The 22,398-nt window shown below is 40.0% G+C and overlaps 1 long non-coding RNA gene across 1 annotated transcript; it reads left to right on the top strand.

Annotated features, from left to right (window-relative positions):
• The first annotated feature begins 9,435 nt into the window (after positions 1-9,435).
• Positions 9,436-10,227, top strand: LOC126600445 (uncharacterized). Its single transcript, XR_007615448.1, has 2 exons — positions 9,436-9,613; positions 9,742-10,227. It is a non-coding gene; the product is annotated as an uncharacterized LOC126600445 (long non-coding RNA).
• Positions 10,228-22,398: the final 12,171 nt, after the last annotated feature.

Below are 22,398 nucleotides of genomic sequence, written 5' to 3'. Positions count from 1 at the left end.
TTGCGTGCCGTTGATTGGCCCTAAGGCGCTTGTTCCTCCTGCAAAAGACAACTCGATGCATATCAAGTCGTGGTTTTCTGAAGTATCTTGGGAGATGACAGATTTTGGTCGACCAAATACGAAGAAGAAGGTGTGTACATTGAGGATTCTTATCTTGAATCTTTCGCACCATGTTCGTGACAATCCACTAGCTTCGTTTGAGCTTCTTGGCGATCGCATCCGTAGCGGAGCTATGACTTGGAATAACACTTTGTCAACTACTGGAGAAGCCGTCTTTGTTTTTTTCTCATTTTGTAATGCGGCTTTGTAGCCGAATTCTTCTTTTAAATAAATAAAGTATTCACATTCTTGAATTTGTTCTTTATTCTTCAAAGTATTTGTGTTTTTGCTGATGATGTGACCGTACTTGAAGTTTTGAAGTTTCAAGTTGCCTACCCTCGGTTCAGGAGGGATCTAGCGTAGTTCAAAGGAATTATGAATTGTTTTTTTATGGTTTTGACGATTTTGATGGTGATTTTGATGATACTTTTGATTTTTGATTTTGTCGTACACAGTTTATGCTCTTGTGGGCCAGGAGCGTTGGGTGTCGCCTTTTAAGCTTGTGCGAATAAGGAGCATTGGGTGTCGCCTTTTAAGTTCGTGCGAACAAGGAGCATTGTGCCATATGCAGTTTAGGCTCATGCAGGCGAGGAGCTTTGTGCCGTGTGCAGTTTAGGCTTGCAGGTGAGAAGCATTGTGCCGTATGCAGTTTAGGCTTGTACAAGTGAAGAGCTTTATACCGTGTGCAGTTTAGGCTCATGCAGGTAAGGAGTATTGTGCCATATGTAGTTTAAGCTCGTGCAGGCGATGAACATTGTACTGTTTGCAGTTTAAGCTCATGCAGGCGAAGATCATTGTGCCATATGCAGTTTAGGCTCATGTAGGCGAGGAGAATTATGCCGTGTGAATTTGGTTTTGAGTAGTAACGCTTCAAGAATCTGCCATTGATGGGGCCGATCTTTAAGCCGTCTTCCGCCATGATTAAGTAGGCGTCGTAGGTGTAGACCTCTTGTATTACGTAAGGTCCATCCCACTTTGATGTGAGCTTGTTTTTTGTTTTGTGAGTTGTGATGATGGGCCTTCGTAATGCCAAGACAATATCTCCAGTTTGGAAAGACCTTGGGTGGACCTTCTTGTTGAATGCCTTGGTTAACCATGCTTGGTAGCATTCCAAGTGTTTTTGAGCTTCGAGCCTTCTTTCGTCGAGTGTTTCCAACTCTTGAAGTTGTAACTTTACATTTTCTTCTTTAGTCAAGCTTTCTTGTATAGCCATCCTTAGTGAGGATATTTAACTTTCGAATGGCAGAACAGCTTCCGCGCCATATATGAGAGAATAAGGCATAGCTTGGGTAAGAGTTCTATGTGTCGTCCTATACGCCCAAAGTGTTTCGCCTATTCTTTCATGCCAGTCTCTCTTTGTTCGACCGATTACCTTCTTCAAGAGGGTGCACAATGTTTTGTTGAATGCTTACGCGAGACCGTTGGCCGGAGCATGATACATAGAAGACTTGTGTTGCTTAAATTTGTATTTCTTGCAGAGCTCATCTATGAGTCAATTGGAGAACTGTTTTCCGTATGATGTAGTGAGGCACACCATATCGATGGATAATATGCTCTTTGATGAAACGGACGATAGTTTCCTTCTTGACTAGGATGTAGTCTGTAGAGGCTAGGATGTAGGCTGTAGCGGCTAGGATGTAGGCTTCTTCGACAGATAATTTTGGTGTGATTGATCCCACGACATCCAATTCTCATACATCAAATAGCCATGAAGCAACAGTAGGGTGTAATGGCTCAGATGGTTAATGTATGAAGTTGGCGTGGAATTGGTAGGCTTGGCATCTTTTTGTGTATTCCAGGCAATCCTTCACCATGCTTGGCTAATAGTCGCCCATTCTTTTGAGCTGGAAGTGTAGCTTTGGTCTAGACTGATGCACTCCGCATACGCCTAAATGTGCTTCTTCTATGGCTTGATTGGTTTCTTCCTCACCTAGGCATTTTAGAAGTACTCCTTTAAAAAAGCGTTGGTAGAGTGTTTTTTTTGTAGTAGAGGAAGCATGGTGCTCATTGACGTATTTCAGAGCAGTGTCTAAGATCATCTAGAAGTTTTCCATGTTCCAAGTAGTCGATCATCAGTTGTCTCCACTCTTCAGTGTTGACTAGAAGTATTGAGATGACGTTTGTGTCATCCTGTAGCATTTTAGTGACGAGCAAGATCACCCATCTTTGGCAAACTGGCACACCCGCAACTTCGTCTTCTCCGAGCGCCATACTTGAGACTAAGTTAGCGAGAGCATCTGCCATTTGATTTTCTTTTCTTGGCACATGTTCTAGCGTCACGGCCTCGAACTTTTGCAACAGTTGAGTTGCTAGTCGGAAGTATGGGACAAGATCATCTTTCCTCACTTCATATTCAGTCAAGAGTTGATTGATTATGAGCTTGGAGTCGCCATACACTTCTAGTGTTGTGATTTCCATGTCGATCGCCATTTGGAGTCCAATGATCAATGCTTGGTACTTAGTGACGTTGTTAGAGCATAACTGACTTAGTCGGAAGGAATAGGGTAGTAATTGTCTTTGTGGCAACATAAATACTACTCCTGCCCCCGCTCTGTTTATTTCTGTAGATCCATTGAAGAACATTGTCCATGTCAGGAAGATGTCGATGTAGAACACCTCCTCGTCAGGCAAGTTGTCTAGATTTCCAATTGGATGGGATTGGATAATCAGGAAGGAAGTCTGCTAAGGCTTATCCCTTGACGGCTTTAGATGGGATGTAGGTGATCTTATATTGATTGAGAAGCAATGCCCATTTAGCTAGTTGCCCTGTTACAATGGGTTTGGACATAACATACTTAACTGGGTTGGCTTTAGCAACCAAGTGGATGATGTAAGCATGCATGTAGTGTCTTAGCTTTTGGACGGCGAAGACTAGGGCAATGCACATCTTCTAGATTGGTGAATAGTTGAGCTTAGCACTAGTGAGAGTTCTACTTAGGTAGTAGAGTGCTCTTTCCTTTTAGTCTTCATTTTTTTATGCCAAGAGTGCTCCAATGGAACCCTCTTGTGCAATAATGTATAAGATGAGCGATTTTCCAGGCATAGGAACTCCTAAGATAGATGGGCTTGCTAGGTACCTTTTTATGCTTTCGAAGGCATTGCTACAGACGTCATCCCATATGAATGAAGCATCATTCTTCATGAGTAGACTGAAGGGTTGACAGCGTCCAACAAGGTTAAAGATGAAGCGCCTAATGAAAGCTAGCCATCTTTGTATAATTTTCAGCTCGTGTAGATTCCTTAGCTAGGGCATGCTTTGAATGGCCTTAATCTTCAATTGGTCAACTTCAATGCCACGGTGCTTGAAAATGAAGCCGAGGAACTTTCCAGAAATAACGCCAAATGCACACTTCAGCGGGTTTATTTTGAGGTTGTAGTGCCGTAGTTTGTCGAACACCATTCATAAATCCTTCAAGTGATCAGATATCTTCTTGGTCTTGACAACTACGTCATCTATGTAACATTTTACATTTTTGTGTAGCATGTCATTGAAGATCTTCTACATTGCACGTTGATATGTAGCTCCAGTGTTATTCAAGCCAAAAGGCATTACCTTCTAGTAGTATATACCTTTTAAAGTGCAGAAGGCTGTTAGTTCTCATCTTCGAGAGCCATGTAGATTTGATTGTATCCAGATGAGCCATCCATGAATGATAGTGTCTCGTGGCCAATGGTTGTGTTTACCATGATTTCGATGATTGGCAAGGGAAAGTCATCCTTCTGGTAAGCATCGTTGAGGTTGCGAAAATCTACACAAACACGTATTTGTCCAAATTTCTTAGAGACAATAACAATGTTGGAGATCCATTTAGGGTATTGCACCTCTTAAATGAAGCCTGCTTCAATTAGCTTGTCAATCTCAGCTTCAATTTGTGGAATGAGCTCAGATTGATGGCATCTTTGACTTTACTTTATCAGTTGCATTCTAGGCTTGACTGCAAGATGATGCATGACAATGGTAAGTCAAGTTCGGGCATTTCTTTGTAGGTCCAAGCAAATACGTCTTTATACTCCATTAGCAATTAGTAATACTCATCGATCTTGTCCGCACTTAGTAATGCACTTAATAAGATAGGCTTCAATTCCTCGCTTGTGCCTAAGTTGAGCTCCTTAACATCATCAACCGTGGCTTGTCCCCCATCCTTAAGCTATGGTGGCATAACAGTGACGTTTTCCTCAAGGATTTCGTCTTCTTTGTCTTCTTGGATTGTGATGTGGAAGACGTCTTGGACCTCTTATTCAGTGTCATCCTCTTGGGCTTATTGGCATGAAGATTGGTGAGTGTAGATGATGGTGTGCCTCTTTACCTTCAATGGTCTTTTTGTGTCAACCGCCAAGGTTACTTGGCGCTTCATCCTTAAAGGAATTGAGCTTCAAACGTTATCTTTTTCTGCTAGACCATTGAGCTTTCCTTCTTTTGGCGTTGTCTTCTTTTTTCTAGAAGGCTGCTTGGCTTTTTCAAGTCTCTCCAAGGTAGACCGTCATGGAGGAGAGCTAGTCGTGTTGCTTTGTTTCTTAAGTTTTGACAACCTTTTGAAAACAAAGCTTTGAGGTGTTGGCATGTTAAGCCGTTTGAAGATGGAAGTTTGGTCTTGACTACCAATGCGATCAAGTGCCAAAATTCTGGGTTTGGAATGATTCAGCCTATCAAAGACTGACATTCGAGAGGCAAGTTTAGGCTCCTCTTGATCTTGTTCAACGCTTATGCTGATAGTTGAGCGTGAGCATTTTTCGCTTTTCTTGAAATCTTCACGGGTGTATTTGGTGTGAAGCCAAGTCTAGCTTTATGGTTGTCAACTCCGTAACCATGCTCTTTCAACTTCTTTTGAGTTTCGATGAGGTTACATTTTTTATTGTTGACAATGTTTGCATTCTTCTTTCCAAGATTTGAAAATTAGGTGAAATCGTACCCAGCCTTTGACATGAGTTTGTAGGCATTTGGGTTGAAACCTTCCTTGGTCCTCTTGGTTGGAAGAGAGCTTGGTTCCGCCCCCTTTGGCAGGGGTTTTACGAAACCTTGTAGTGGTTTTGAAACTTTAGCATCGCCTAACTGTGTCAGAAATAAAATGACATTTGTCTTGAGCAGTTTTACATCGTCATTGTACAACTGTGTGTCGGCTTTGCTTGTTCCAGTGTCAAACAAGGATTGCCCATTCTTTCTTCTTGATATGGGGACGTACCGAAAGACAAGTGTTTTTGGTCCTTTTAAGGGCATCACACTTCCTTTGGTTGTTGTCGGTTTAGCAAGCTCATCATTGTTTTTGCTTGAAGATGACACGGTTTTCCCTTCTTGCTTCTTAGGCATGGCTTGCCACTCTTATTTCTTAGGTGTGGCTTTGCCTATGGATTTGATTTCTTTTGGAAGAGCTTCGGGCACCATGTCTTCATCCATGTAGAACTTGGTGTCCGTGAAGTGTGATTTGGCTTTGGTGAATGGCTTGGTGTCCCTTGTATCACCTTTACTCCTTCTTGGTAGAACTTTAAGCATTGGTTAAGGGTGGACGGTGCTACTCCATTTTCATGGATCCAAGGCCTTCTTAAGAGTAAGTTGTAGGAAGTTCTTGCATCAATCACATTGAATAGCGTACTTGATTTGACTTCGCCAATGGTCATCTCGACTCGGATCATGCCTATCGCTCTTTGTCCTCCTTGGTTAAAACCTTAGATTAGAAGGCAACTTCAGGATAGTTCATCCACCTTGATACTGATTGTGGTCATTGTTGACTTTGGCATGATGTTTATGGCCAACCCACCATCCACAAGCATGCGGTTGATTTTGTTCTCTCTCACGTGCCCAAAGATGAAGAGAGGATGATTGTAAGGCTTTGACCATAACAGCAAGTCTTTGTTAGTGAAGTTGATTGCGTCATGGGCGACACATCATGTGGCTAAAGCTTCAAGTCTTCGTCCTTCATTTCTTGCACCTCGTGGTTGTCAAGACTCGCCAAGACCGCTACTAGCGCTTTTCGCATCTCTTGAGAAATTGTAGTATTTCCTCGATGCTAAAGTATGTTGGCAAGCCTTTTTTAGGCGTGAGGGTATTCTATTCCTTAATGGTGATAACTTTGCCTTTTGAGGGCTCTTCTATCTCTACTTCAGCCATGCGACAGGCAGCGGTAGTGCACTATCGAAAGAAGTCATTTGGGAAGTACTCATGCAAGAAGACCGGAATGCGTAGCTCTTGCTCCATAATTTCCTTACATACGTTGGCTTAGCAGCTCTTACATTACTTTTAGGCTTCCTATTATTGCGGCAGCGATGTTTTCTCCCTTGTTCCACCTTTGGCCGTATGGCTTGTGGTCTTGGCTTCCTTGTCTTTTTTTAGGTTAGCAAGGTCCATCCTTCTTCATTGTCGGTAGGTGCATTTTGGTCGCTTTCCCCTAGCGATGGTTGTACAGAAGGTGCCGTGTGGCTTAAGCATAGATGGAAGTGGTCATGCGTCACTTGAAGAGGCACAGGATCGAAGGATCCGAACACAATCGTGGTAGTGGGTGTTGTGGCTTTGTATTCTAGGTTGAGTTCAATTTACCCTTGTTGTGCTAGCTTCATGATGAGATCTTTGAGGACGAAGCACTTGGCAACAGGATGACTCACGATACAATGATACTTGTAGTACCTAGGATCGTTTACGCGATTCATCTTTTCAGGACATTTGCATTCAGGCAGCTTGATTACCACGGCCACGTTAAAGTCCGAAAAAAAGGTACGTCTTCTGCTCCAGTTCCCTTAAGGTGTTTATGTACTTATCTTGGGTGTGAGAAGGCTCACCTATTTTCATCTCCTTCATTTTGTTTTTGGAGGAGATCTTGATAGGTGTGGAGGAGGTCTTGATGAAGGTAGTATGGCAGGCAAAAGCTTCCTTGGCGGGCATTTTCCTAGTCTTGTCTACCTTTAGGGTGAGCACCTTATCCTTTTTTGAAATTGATGATCGACACCTTCTTCCCATGATTGGCAATACTCAGCTCCATGTTGTGGGATCGAGTTGCCAATTCTTCAAATGTTCTTGGGTTTTATGCCTTGGAGGATGTAATGTAACCCCCAGTGCATGCCTTGAACACACATCTTAATGGCGGAGGTTTCAAAAAGCTGATCTTTGCAATCTAGACTTAATGAATACCACCTATTGATGTAGTCGACGACAGGTTCATCCTTCCACTATTTCGTACTCGTGAGCTCCAACATGTTTACGGTACAACGAGTGTTGTAAAAGCGATTGATGAATTCGCTTTCAAGCTAGTTCCAATTGTTGACAGACTTAGGCTCGAGGTCAGTGTACCAGTTAAAGGCATTACCTTTTAACGAGTGCACGAACTACTTGATGAGTAGTCTCCATCCATCCCAACATTGTTGTAGGTTTCAATGAAATGAATTTGGGTGGCTGATAACCCTTTGGCATCCTCAAAGTGTCAATCTTCTTAGAGTAGGGCTTTGAATACAGCACAAAGTCGTACGAGCTCCCTTCGTACTGCGCCTTAATCATGTTTGTGATCATCTCTTGCAGCTGTTGGATAAAGAGAGATTCCATGAGCATCACAACTCAGTCCACCTCTAACTTCTGTTCTACTTTCTCCATCAGAAGCTTCTCTTCTTTGTCTATTTCTTTCTTTGATGGATCAACCTTTGGGTTAGCTTTCTCGTCGTGCTGTACCTTCAGATAGTTGACGAGTGTAGCAATATGTAAGTCATTTTCCTCCACAGTCATTGTCAGCCTTGCAATTGCTTCATTCATTTGTGGCCAGCTACTCTTCTGTTAAAGTCACACCAGTAGTCATGACTTGCATGGCTATGGGATACGAGCTACTGCTTAAGTCAGCATTGGAAGTCAACGACTTAGAGTACCTCCTCGAGCTTTCTTCCCTTGGCCCCCGTAGCGAAGCTAGGGTGATCACGAGCTCGTGCGTTGGGTGCTCTTGCTCCTTCGATAGAGTTAATGTAGAGGTGGAATGCATGGCAGAAAGAGCTCTTGCCTTGCTTCAGGTTGTGACGCCCAAAGTGCCACCATTTGTGACAAGAATGTTCTTGTTCTTCGCGTTGGTTGCGAGGGAAGCTTGATCCTTTCTTGATGCCATTTGTGCTTTTTATGGATTTGAAGACAAAGATGAAAGGCAGAGAAGTCTCATTAGGCATGCCAAATTTGTAAACACAAAAATTCTATAACGAATGAAACGAGAACATGTGCACAAAGTAGATTTGTATTCATGAATTTGTAGGGTTACAATCCTTGTTTACAATTTTCCTTTAATTCAGTCTTCAAATTTGATGTAGATACGTAAGCTGTTGATCCAAGAGTCACGATAACTTGATCTTGAACAAACGATTGAGTGATTGCTTCAAGTTTTGAGCTGAAAACGATGCGTGGATAGTCTTCACCTCAGGTTTAGGACTGCGACAAAATGAGTGTTAATGTAAAATTTCATTGATTCAAGGGTTTTGGCGACTTGATCTTAAACAGAACGTCGTTACAAGTTTTAAGCTTGCAACAAAGTCATAAAGGAATCGGCACAAGTGCTTGTTTATTCTTCAAGGGAATGCTTCGGCTTTGGTCGAATGAAAGCTTTGGCTTTCATTGTGCGTTCTTTGAAGAAAGCTTTCATTGTGCGTTCTTTGAAGAAAGCTTCGGCAGGGTATTAGGCTTCAAAGATTTGGCAAAGGTTCTTCTGGATGTGAGAATTTCGACCCTTCAATGTAAAAATTGTCGACCTTTATGTGTGTCTTGAGACCTTGTATTTATAGACTTCCGAAGCCATGCCTTTGGATGTATTTGGCTTTGATTTGTGTTTTGATTCATCCATGGGAGAATTTAGGCATGTTTTGTGTCTTAATTTCATCCACTTTTCCTCATATTGGCCGAAATTTATAGGCATTGTTGCCTATTTTGTGATCAATCTTCAATTCTTGCTTGTTTTGTGAAGATGCTTTTGCTTTCTTTTCGGTTTTGAGAGCACTTTGGGCCCCTTGCTGATTTAAGGGATATTTTCTTCCTTTTGCCTAATTTTGGGGAGGTTATGTACATCCTTTGCTTGATTTGTGCCACATGTTATTGATGACTTGTCCATTTATGATGAGTCATATGCCACATGGAGCTTTGTGATGCATCATGCACATGCAACAAAATTTACATGTCTACAGACATGCTTGGTGAGTTTTGTGTTTCGTATTGCTGTATGTTAACTGAAGTTTATTGCTTGGGATTATAGATAAGATTTCGAAAAGTTAATTCCTTTTATTGCTCTTGTTGTTTGTCATTGCAGATGCTTATAAAGGATATAAGGTGATGGGTACAATGTTTGTAATAAAATGTTAGTTTGTTGACAGACAACTTGAACTATTGAATAATGTTGCAACTCTCCCCCCATATTCCTGATGCTCTTTCCTCTTGATTTTTCGTCATGCCATGCTTTGTTTTTGGGTTCATCTGTAAGTTTCTGCTGAATCTTCGAACCAGTTTTGGTAGTTGGTTGTTGATCCTGCCACCAAAGAACTATTGCATTATACTAAGAAGCTAGAGACTTTTGTATGTACACGATGCAATTACTATCCCAAAATTTTTCATTTAGTTGGTGCTTGATGATCTTAATTCTTTGTTTTATGTGTTTTGTTCCTGGCTACATTATGTAAGGGTTATCTATTTTCTAAATGTAGGTGAGTGATTTGATCAATTGTGGTCTATATATATGTATTTACTCCCACACATTTTACTGCCATTTAAGAAGTCTCTAGTCATCGAGAAGGTAGAGGTTGGTATTGTTCTTTACTGGCATTATAGTTGTGGATTGGTTTGCACTTGGTATCAAATTTTGGCTCTAAAAATATTATATCACTTGATTTGTAATGATTGAGAACAAATTTGGCCTCAACACAGGCTATTTTCTCTTATCCCTATTAAGTAAATATTCATGAATCTTTCACAGTGGGTGAATCATTTATTTTATTGTTAGGCAAGATACTAAAAGGATTTGGTTACTTACATGATGCTTATATCTGTATGAATCGATTGTAGAACTAAATTTTAGAAGCATGTTTTAGCTTTGCCCTTAGTTTAATTGGTATCTTGGATGTGCATGTAAAACCAGCCGAATAATTTCTTACTGATGGTATCACTATTTGGTTTGATTTTGTAATTTTGAATTTATGTTTTTTTTTTGAAATATTTAACCTATAGGGCACAATAACAAAATTGTGCAAACATGGCTCGGAAAAGTCATCTGACATAGGTGTCAAAACAGAGGCACAAAAACTCCTAATTGGTGCTTACGTGTTTCAACACAAAACACCTTATTGTTGTGCCCAATGACCAAAGGGCATGCCCATAGAGGGCACACATGATGTTTTAATTGATGCACTGTTGCTATTGCCCTATGGGCACATATGGTGGTGTCCTTAGGCCTCATAGGGCACATTTAACGGCTATTTTTCTTGTAGTGTCAATTCACTACACAAAAAGAATACCCTTTTCATACGAAAGGATTTTGTCAGGCCAAATAAGCTTCTCATCATCTACGTTTTTGTCCAATGGTACTCCATAGGGAAAAATTAGTCGAGTTGTAGCCAAAACCTTTGCCCGACAAATTGTAGAACTCTGTCAAGTAAATAGTATTTGCCCGATGAAACATTTTCATCGAGCAAAGTGAGTTGACCAATTTAGCCCGGCAAATCTAACTTGTCCGACGATAATTTTCATCAAGTTCTAGGAACTTCAAAAAATTAAAAATGTTTGCCTGACGAACTAGTCATCGGGTAAGGAAATTAAAGAAAAATAAATACAAAATAAACACTCAACAAAAATAGTCATTGGCCAAATGTTTAATTTAATTTTAGAAAAAAATTATAATATAAAAAAAATAGTTAGTTTTAATTATATTAATCTCAAAAGAAATCACAATATTAAAAAAAATTATATTAAAACTGAAATATTCTTACAAACGTATATATGTAAAATATCTTAAACTACTTTTAGGGCAGTGATTGAAGGTTGCTCGACCGATCAGGGAGGCTAATTCCAGAGCATGTCATTGTTTGTGCCATCCCAGCAATGTACCACCAAAACTCTTCCTCCTGTTGGTGCGCAGCTTCTTCTCGAGCTTCTCCTTCCTAGCGCGCTTCTTCTACTCACTGGCGGGCATCTTCTTCTCGCTGGTGTATAGCCTCTAACTATATCTCCAAGTACTGTAGCCTAGAAGATGTCCTACTTGGAGGCTATTAGCTAGATGAAGAAAATCCCTTGATGTCCTGAACCCTACTCCCTTCTAGGCTACGGACCTCATGGCATTTCTTTTGCCCAATCTCGTCTATCAGCAATTGTAGAGGCGCATCTGGATTAAACAGGTGCCAGCTGCTCCAATGGCATGTCCGATTACTTCTGTGTGGAGCCTGATTTCCTCCGGCAAGTGGTCAGGAGCTGGAGTACGGAGACCCACACTTTCATCTGTGTTTGGGGAGAGTTTACTCCGATGTTGGAAAACAACATGGGGAACGTGGATTTGTTCCACTATGACATTCCTCGCGTGGATGATAAGGTGTACAAGAATCTAAAGAAGGGTGCTCCTACTTTTCCAAGCAAAGCCTTGTGGCTTAATGAAATGGAATAAGCACTTTGGCAAAAGAGTCAGGATCGAACTACATATTTGACGTCATGTTGTATTTATCGCTTGGCCGCTTCATTTTCTGTGACATTAAGGACACATTCCATCGGCAAATGATATTGTTGGCCCTAGCGATTACACAAGGTGACGTGGTTCTTCTATTCCTTGGGCTTCCATACCATGAGTTGGACGAAATTCACGCCATTAAAGAGCAAGTAGCCCGTGGGTCTCCGATAAAAAGCTTCATGTGCTCCAGTTTTCTGCTGGTTTTCCTCAGGGGAATGCTTCAAAGGGTTGAAGATAAGTCCGTACCCTTTGAACTTTGTGGACAAAAAACCTAAATAGATTAAAATAAAAGAAATATCTAGAAGATTGGAAAATTAATAAAACAACTTTGAACTTTGTAGTTTCGTAAAATCTTCGTTTCAACTCCGAATTCTATTCCGTTTAAGACCATGTGTTCGTGTCGTCGAGTACTATACGAATATGCTAATTTAGGGGTGGGTTCAAAAAACCGAAAACCAAAAAAAATCGAAAACCAAACCAGACTGAGGCCGAACAAAACCAAGCCGAACCGAATCGAATTTGGCCAGTTCGATTTCGATTTTTGAGGTTTGAAAACCGAAACTAAACCGAACCGATATATATGTATATATATATATTTAATTATTTGTTTCAATGTTTATAAATAGTTTAGTCATACAATTACGACAAAACCAAACTTGTTGTGAAGTTGGTTTCAGTGAAACTTCCCAAGCTGGTGGAGCATATGGGTTCGAATCCTCCTTATGCCTCCCTGATTTTGGAGATTTTTTTTTTAATTTTGTTGACCAAATCAACAAAACCCTAGCTCAATCACACCTTTCCCTAGCGCAGCCACACTTATTCTATTTTCATTCCCCTCATCTCTCTTTCTCGTTCCCTGCCTCCAGCTTCCTCCATGTCCATTTCTCCATTCTTCTCCATAACCCGCATCCTCCTTTCTATTCCAAGCTTCATATGTGTGAGACCCTCCATGTCCATGCATCCAATTTCTCCCTTAGGAAGAGTAACTTAGGGTTTTCTAGATTTAAGGATTTTGGGTAATTGATTTGTTGTTAGTGTATGAGATTCAATATTTAGATTTTGTGCTATTCGTGAAGATGTGATAGAGTTTTCATTTCAGTTATGGAGATAAAAATGGGTGGAGATGCATAGAGGTGTGTGCTGCAGATTATGTATTGGTTTTAGATTCAATAGACGGACAGAGAGCAAAGAAAGTATGGGTTGCAGATCATGCTTGGGGATGTAGATTATGTATCTATGTTTGTTTCTTTCCATCTGATTCAATCCAAGTTTTTTTATTTTATTTTTATTGTGTTGGATAAAAGATTCATGCTTTGACAAAAATAAAGTTAGCTTTTCCCTCTTCGTATTTTGCTACATCAATAGCAGCCCACAAATCCTGCAAACCCTAAATGAATATAATTGTTGTTGTGATTTGTAGATGAAGATAGTGGTTTGATCAGTACCAATATCCAGATTTACCAAAAAAAAAATCATGGTAAAAACCAAACCGGGCCGAAATCGAACCGAAAAAAACCAATACCGAAAAAAATCAAAAAAAAATTGAACTGAACCGAAATTTCGGTTTGGTTGCGGTTTCAGCAAAAAACCGAATCGTTTCAAACCGAACCTAACCCTATGCTAATTTGATAGGTCATGGGTGTCACAACTGAAAAGGTCAACCAAAGTCAACACATTCCCTTTCTAAGGGCATTTTGGTCGTTTCATACTTTCGGAAATTAAAATAGAATAATTTTCAGGATAAATCGTAACAGAAAGGAAGAAGTGTTTCAATTACAGGAATTTATACTTACAAGCTTCTAGGTATTGTAGGTTGATTTGTATACCAAAAATACTGCTTGTAGCTTCCAATGCTAATAGATCTAGAGAAATGGTTTTAACTTTCAACACATATCCAAGTCCAACCTTACAGTAGACTTACGTTGCAGTCAAATGAATAAACAAAGAGCAAAGAATGTGATGGTATTATATAATAAGTGCTTAAAGAATAATATCCTATTTTCTGTACCTAGTAGGTAAAAGAAACCAAACGATTATAAAACGAAAAAACAAAAATTCCAACAGAGAAGTATTCCGTGTGATATTAGCTTTAATACAGTAACTTGGATTATATTTTTCTTTTTCAAAAATTTGATCTTTATGAATATGACCTTGCACTAACCAATACTGCCGTTTTACTTTAATTGGCCGAAAATTAACGCATCTTTTAATCTCAATTGACCTGGAAAATCATATTTCTATATTTAGTATGCATCATGAGTTACAGCTCATGCCTATAATGCTTCTGTTCCCCGCATAGAGGAACCTACTTGTCTTTGTATTTATGATCAATGTATTATGAATCAAAAGTGTTCATTCTCTTTATTTAAAGATCATATATGCAAAAAAAAAAAAAAAAAAAGATCATATATGCAAAAAAATCATTCTATTTAGAGATTTTTTTGGTTATCCATATTCATCAAATAAATGGACGGCTTATCATGAAAATGCTACTTGTTATCAAAATCGTTGATTGGTTTGAAACGTCTAGATGGCTAAAGATCTCCAAATTTAATGAATTTTTGCATATATAATCTTTGAATGATGATAAAGAGAATAAAAAATTTTGATTATAATGTTTCGTATGATGATGATTCGTGAATTATTAGTGGTGGGTCAAATAGATTTCTTCATGAGGAAACCCCAAGCATTATCCTATTTTTTTGGGATTAAAGCACGTGCTTAAACCTTGCTACCACACATTTAATCGGGATACATATTAATGATCCAAATTTGAAAAATACTTTAGATAAATTTTGTACAATGTTATACATAATTAGGCAACGAGTGAAATTAGCACGGTAGGAATATCCCATGCCACAAGTTAAATCTCCAATTATTAAAAAACATCACATGGTAATAGAAACTTGGCTTAATTACTCCGTTGCTCCTTAAAAAGTGTTTGCGAGTCCCACTTTGCCCTTAAAAGTTATATTGACCCAATTTATTCTCTAAATTATGTTTTCATGTCCTACTTTACCATACGTTGTAAGTTCATTAAGTTTTCCATTTAGATATGTTGATGTGGCACAAATGGGTCCATTTTTTGCTTGTTTGTATGCCAAGTGGGTGCTACATGTGCAAAAATATTATTTTTGAAACATTTTAAACAAAAATATTTCACATGCGCTTCCATGGTTCCACCGGGCACCCTCGCGACGCCCAAAACTCAGTCCCCACTCCTTACAGCAATTGCACAACTCAGATGCAATGCCAACATCTACGAGCTTCCTTGTCCCCGACCTCCCTCTTCCACTCCATCACCCAGATGTTGGAATCCAGCAATACAACTAATATAACTAAGTCTAACAGGATTTGAGAGAAAGATTGTAAGATTTAGAAGATGAAATCAGAGAGAGAGAGCACACACAGAGCATAGCCTTTCAACTTCTATCATTGTATTACCTTATGGGCATAACAACCCGAAGAGACATATATCTGATGACAAAGATGAGAGAGAGAGAATCATAACCTCAATTCAATCTCAACCAACCATTACAACCTATCTTAAGATCAAGACACTTGTCAAATGATAAGCCCTATGAGACTTAATCAACACATCACAATTTTACACAATAGCTCAGCCTATGAGCTGAGACATGACACACATAACAATCTTGTAATGTTTACTAATCAGTACAACAACTTACATACTAACACCAGATCCACAACCTCAACCCGGATCTGCAAAACAGTTCAAGTCCCTGACCTCTTCGCTTATTATTTTTTTTTCTTTTTTAATTTTTTTTTTAACAAACGATAGCATTAATAGATTAAATTGTTCATTGTTAAGAGAAAAGGGATCTGTGAGATTAAAGCCACATTAAATGCACAAACATATTTTTCTACTATTTACCAAAAAAAAAAAATTACTTTATACGTACTATTATGGTAGAGAAGTATTATTGGCACTCCAAAAATCTCATTCTACACTCATCACAAGTGTATTTTTCTTTCCCAATATAGAAAGTTTGAAGTGTAGAATGAGATTTTTTAAGTGCTAATAACAATTCACTTACAGTAAATCATGATCTTCACAGTGTGCTAATCAATTTGTATACTAATAAAATCGTGTGAATCTTTGAACCTATTCTAGTAATTACCAATATACTAGTTAATGGTGTAATATATTATTTTCTTAATTACAAGCAGTTGCAGGGAACTCTTTTCCATGTTTGGGGCTCACAAAACTGGCACCCATTAAGGCCATAACTAACTCAAGCCATAACAATTCATCGGAGTTCTCTTTAAAATATATTTATAATTGTATGATATGTTTTAAAAATTTTGATTCTTCTATTGTAGGTCTATTTGATTGAACGATCTAGGATTTAGAGAGAGAGGGGGCTAGCAATATTGAGGGAGAAAAGAGAGTGATTTAATTGTGAGGTGTGTTTGATTCACCCCATTGTGCCTTTATTTATAGTATAGGATAGGTAAAAACCTTTCCCTTTAGGATTACAACATTTAATAGGTAATCTACTCCTAATAGGAATATAAGATACATTCTCATGTCTACTAGGATTTACACAATCACATTCTTATTCTAAATATGACTGCAACACTCCCACTTGAGTGTGTAAATACTCAACAAACCATCGCATCAAATCTTCAGCAGATAAGGTGGAATAGTTGATGAAGTCATCAGTACAACGGGTGATCACAAGCCTCAAATTTAAGTGAAGTATGCATTTGTAGTAAAACTCACAAAACCTCACTATAGTAAAACCCCAAGGCATGGGAAAAACCTATAGACTAAGGAGAAAAGTGAGAAGTATGCATAATGTCTAAAACAAACGTCAAACTGGCCGAAAGTAGTGAACTCAACGGAGTATGATCATCCCAAGATGGGTGCCTCATTAAAACCTCATTAGGTAGCAAAAACCTAGTGGAAAAAATGCTCCTAATCGTAGGAAAAAGAGTACATTAAGATCATGTGAGTATGCTTCTAGATACTCCCCCTAAGTTAGACATAACTTCTAAATAAGAAAACTACAAGCGATTCAACTCAGATAATTTACGCATACCGATTCCTTGGACCAGCTTCTGAAAAGTAGACTTGGGCAATGACTTGGTGAAGAGATCGGCCAGGTTGTCCTGGACAGATTTGCTTGACTTCAATGTTCTAATGATGCTGTTGCTGGTGTGAGTAAAAGAACTTCGATGCTATGTGCTTGGTGTTGTCTCTCTTAATGTATCGCTTCTTCAACTGCTCGATACATGCTGCATTGTCTTCAAAGATCGTCGTAGGAAGGTCAACAACTCATCTAAGACCACTAATGCTTCGAATATGTCCCATAACTTCTCTTAGCCAAAATCACTCACACGATGCTCCATGCAGGGTGAGAATCTCAGCATGGTTCGACAAAGTCACAACTAGTGTTTGCTTGGTAGACCTCTAAGATATAGCGATGGGTACCAAATCTGTTGTACCCTTGAGGTAGCGGAAAATGTTTTTAACACCATTCTAGTGCATGTGTGTGGGCGCATTGCCAAAAGATTCACAGCGAAGGAAATGTCAGGTCTAGTGCACTGAGCCAAGTACAATAAAGCCCCAATTGCACTTAGGTAAGGAACTTCGGGTTCCAAAATCTCTTCCTCATCCTCCTTTGGATGGAAGGGATCTCGTTTAGCATCTAGAGTTCGAATGACCATGAGTGTACTCGAAGGCTTTTCTTTATGCTCATTACAACGACGCAACACCTTTTGGGTGTAGTTCGATTGATGTACCAGTATCAAGTTTTCCTAAGATCTTTCATCTCAAATTCCGATTTCAAGTGTGCAACAATTTCCTTAAGCCCTGAGGGAGTCCCAATGAGGTTCATGTCATCGATATAAATTGCAACGATTGCAAATCCGGAATGTGACTTCTTTATGAACACACATGGGCATAATTCGTTGTTCACAGAACCCTGACTTGTCAAATATTCACTTAGACGGTTATACCACATCCGCCCAGATTGTTTCAATCTGTAGAGTAACCTCCTCAACCTAATTGAGAAAGTGTTCCGTGGTCTCGAACTATTTGAACCAGTCAATGAAAGTCTTTCTGGAACTTTCATGTAAATTTCCGTATCTACATACCCAAAGAGATATGCGGTTACCATGTCCATAAGCTGCATATTCAGTTTTTCAGAAACTACCAAACTGATTTGGTAGCAGAACAATATAATGTCCATTACGGGGGAATACGTATCCTCATAATCAATCTCAGGGCACTAAGAGAAGCCTTGTGCTACGAGGCGTGCTTTGTATCGCACTATTTCATTCTTTTCATTACACTTCCTCACGAAAACCCACTTGTAGCCAACATGCTTCATGCGTGGTGGTGTAGGAATGATAGATCCAAACACCTTACGTTTCGCTAGCGAATCGAGTTCAACCTGAATTGCTTGTTTCCAGTTTGACCAATCAGTTCTACGTCGCCATTCATCGAGGGAACAGGGTTCAATGTCATCGCTAAGCAAGATGTCAATAGCTACTGAGTACGCGAATATATCGTTGACGATCATCTCATTCCTATTCCAAACCTCATCCAATACTGTATAATGGATCGAAATCTCACGATTCTCGAGAGGCCGACATGTTTCGTCTGAAGCATAACCGTAATCTAGAATAACCTCATGCGTTAGAACAAATGAGTAAGCGATGGTCGGATTCAAACTAGGGTCACTAGTTGGTGCCATTTTCCTCTTCCAGGGTTGTGAATCCTTTGAACCAAGGGGTCTGCTAAGCTTCAGGGTCGGAGCAAATGATTGGTTAGCCGCTAATGTACCTTGCCACGTCAAGAGTCGAGTCTCCCCACCTTCGGGGACTGTCTGGCCTTCCCAGGCGGGTTATTGATGTACACGGGGTACATCTATCATTGCAAGTGTGTTTGCAGTGAGTATATGTGATCTTGTCACCTTTGCTAGATCATTAAAAACATCCGGCATGTTTTGAGCAATGCTCTGAATATCTATAATTCGTTGCACCTCAGTTTCTGACTGGGCAGTGCGATGATCTAAATGAGACATAGTGGGAGCATACCATGACAATTCGCGGCGTTCTATGGGAACATTAGTATGCTTATCTCCCCCTAACGACGAGAAGACTCTCATCAAAGTGACAATCCACAAAACGTGCGGTAAAAGGATCTCCTATCAAGGGTTCTAAGTAGCGAACAATTGATGGCGAATCATAACCGGCATAGATTCCCATTTTTTTAGGACCCATTTTTGTACGTAGTAGCGATGTTATTAGCACATAAATGGCGCACCCAAACACCCGTAAATACGAGACGTCAAGCTCGTATCCAGTGACCAACTGTAATGGTGAATGTGGTTGAGTAGTGGTAGGCCTCAGGCGGACCAACATAGCTATGTGCAATATTGCATAGCCCCAGGCAGATACCAACAGCTTGGTTCTCATAACCAAAGTCTGAGCTATCAATTGAAAACGCTTTATGAAAGCTTCTGCTAGGCCGTTTTGGGTGTGAACATAGGGTACAAAATGTTCCACATCAATCCTTACTGACATGCAATAATCGTCAAAAGTCTATGACGTAAACTCTCAAGCGTTATCCAGTTGAATCGATTTAATCGGATAATCAGGGCGGTGAGCCTTTAGCTTAATGATTTGAGCTAGAAGTTTAGCAAATGGCGTTATGTGTGGACAATAAGCAAACATGTGACCATCTTGTTGATGCATCAACCAACACCATAAAGTATCTAAATGGTCCGCATGTTGGTTGGATACGTCTACAAATGTCCCCTTGAATCCTCTGAAGAAACTTAGAGGGTTGTGAATAATCTTTGTATATGAGGGTTGAGTATTCAAATTAAAGAACACGCTTTGCATTACGGGAGTCCAACATAGGGATGTAACTTATGCTCGTGTAAAGATTTGAGGATACGGCTCATCATGTCACGTCCAAGATGTCCCACACGGTCATGCCAAAGCAACAAAGTGTCTTGGAACTCAAGCATAGGGCCGGCCACACCGTGGGCTTCTATGCTGTGAATGGTTGTGATGTACAACCCACTCGGCAGACGTTCCAACTTCTCGTGAATATGCTTTTGGCCATATTCGTATAAAGTCATACAAAGAAATTCAGAACCATCATCTTCAGTGGTTTCAATATGATATTGATTATCTCAAATATCTCTAAAACTCAGCAACGTTATTCCGGAACGTGGAGAATATAGTGCCTCCTTAATGGTCAAGATTGTACCATTAGACAACATAATACGTGATTTTCCGTATCCTTCAATCAGGTTGGATGAGCCTGAGAAAGTTGTCAAATAAGCTTTCTTGGGTATTAAGTTAGTAAAGTAGTGTCGTTCACGCAAGATGGTGTGCGTGGTTGCACTATCTGTCAGACAACTAACTTCCCCACTAGACATACCTAGAAATAAATTGATTGAATTGGTCACATGTATAAATATAAGTCCATTCATTCAATTAAGCAATTCGAGAAAATAATATCCATAATTCAAAACAAACCAAAACCAAACAAATTATTCCAAATACTTAGAAAAATTGTTCAAAATTAAACCATAAACCTAGAAAATAGGGGGGGAGGGGGGTAGGGCCGGCCACTCCTAGTGGGTTCGGCCACTAGGGATAAACACCCTAAAAACATGTCTAATTTATTCATCCATAGGTGCTGATGCCTCTTGAAAATCTGATATCTCCATTGATGTAGTAGCATCTTCTGGATAATTCACATGTGCAAAGTTAGACTCACGACCGGAATGATACTTGGCAATAGCCTCAGGGGAAGCTCAGCATACGCTTGACCAATGATCCCTTGATCCACATTGATAGCATATGTCCAATTTAGTAGAAGCGGGCTAAACGGGAGCTTTGCCCTTGTTCTTGAAGTTTGGGGCGAGTGGTGGAGGTTGTTAGGTCATATTTCTTCCTTTAGGTGCAGCACTCTGTTGACCTTGGGCCCGTGGTTGGGCTTGCCGCCTATTGCCACGGCCATGACGATTCTTTTGTAGTTTATGGCTGCTAGAATAGGTCGCATGTGCTTCAGGTGTGGCGTTTGAGCCAGATGGTCGAGCTTGATGATTCTTCATCAAAAGATGGTTTTGTTTTTCAGCAATAAGTAAAACAGAGATCAAATCCGAAAACTTGGTGAATTTATGTGCCCTATATTGTTGCTGCAGGACAATATTGGTGGCATGGAAGGTGGAATAGGTCTTCTCCAGGAAATCTGATTCAGTTAGTTCCACTTTGCAGAATTTCAACAGTGAACAGATTCTACAAACTTCAGAGTTGTATTCATTCATGGACTTAAAGTCCTGGAAGCGAAAATGCTGTCAGTCGTGTCTTGCTTCAAGCAAGTATATGTCTCTCTGGTGATCACAACGGTTAGCCAAAGCAAGCTAGAAGGTGCGTGGGTCCTGCACAGCGAAATACTCAGTCTGCAGTGCATCATGGATGTGTCTTCGAATGAAGATCATTGTAGTAGCCTTCTGAGCTTCGTCAATAGGTTTGTCGATGATATGTGCCTCGATGGTGGCTCTAATGACTTTTGTAGTCAGATGGAGCTTCACGTCTTGAGCCCACTTCAGATAGTTTCTTCTAGATACTTCTAGAGCAAAGAAATCGAGCTTGTTTAAGTTCAACATGTCCCTAAAACAGAGGGAAAAACATGAGTAGTCATATGGTAAGCCATATACATATATCCTAGAACATACAGGTTTTATAGACATGTATTGGTTTAATTTATGCATGAAAACTACAGGTTTCATGTGGTATGTTTGAATGAAAACTTCAGGTTTCAAAGGCACTAAATTTGAAACTACAGGTTCAATTTAGTTTTATGAACAATTAGTTCATAATGAGAGGTTCCTGCAAGAAACATAGAATGCAATATACTAATTTGAATATAGTGGATTTGAGGTTCTTCGGGAACTCAAGTGTGAGAGCTTCGTTACTACGAAAGTATGTGATGGTTCAAAGTATAAAAATAAATTATTGAATCGTTAATGTCCAAAAGTGATCTTCAAGTCAATAATTTTGGATTCATTATCAGATTAATGGACTACAGGTCACTTTTAATTAATTCAATAAATTGGGCCACACGGGGTCGATTCTAAAAGCTAAATAATATTAAAATAATATTATTGGATCGAAAATATAGCCCCAAAAATAATTGGGCTCCGGTTGGGTGCCTTGAGTAAAAGGCATGGCCCAAAAAGGGCCTCGGGTGTGAACTTCAGGTCATGAGGTGAGGGAGAAACCCCAGTCGCAGCTGGTTTTCAATTTTGGATCGAGGGGAAGGCACGGGACAAAGCCCAGCATGAGTTGGCCTTGGGTTTGATGCGAGGAAGCCCATCCACAATGGGTTGGCTGTCATGCAAGGCAAGCAAGGGTTTTGTAAGGCCCAACAAGCTTTGCGGCTTGCTAGCGTGGACTGAAATCTAGGGTTGCAGGCCCTTTGCTACTGTACAAGCCCATCAACCATAAGGTTACGGCATGCAGGTGAGTGGACTCAACCAAACGGGGTTGGTTTCAGCGTTTTGGGCAGGGGGCTTCAGGCCCTGCTGTGGTGAAGTCCAGGCTGTGGCCTGGTTGCTATGTCCATAGTGATGGTGCGGTGGTGTGCCACACCATATCC

This window comes from Malus sylvestris, chromosome 14 (genome assembly GCF_916048215.2).
Source record: "Malus sylvestris chromosome 14, drMalSylv7.2, whole genome shotgun sequence".
Classification (NCBI taxonomy): Eukaryota; Viridiplantae; Streptophyta; class Magnoliopsida; order Rosales; family Rosaceae; genus Malus; species Malus sylvestris.
This window is presented reverse-complemented; position numbering and strand designations above follow the sequence as displayed.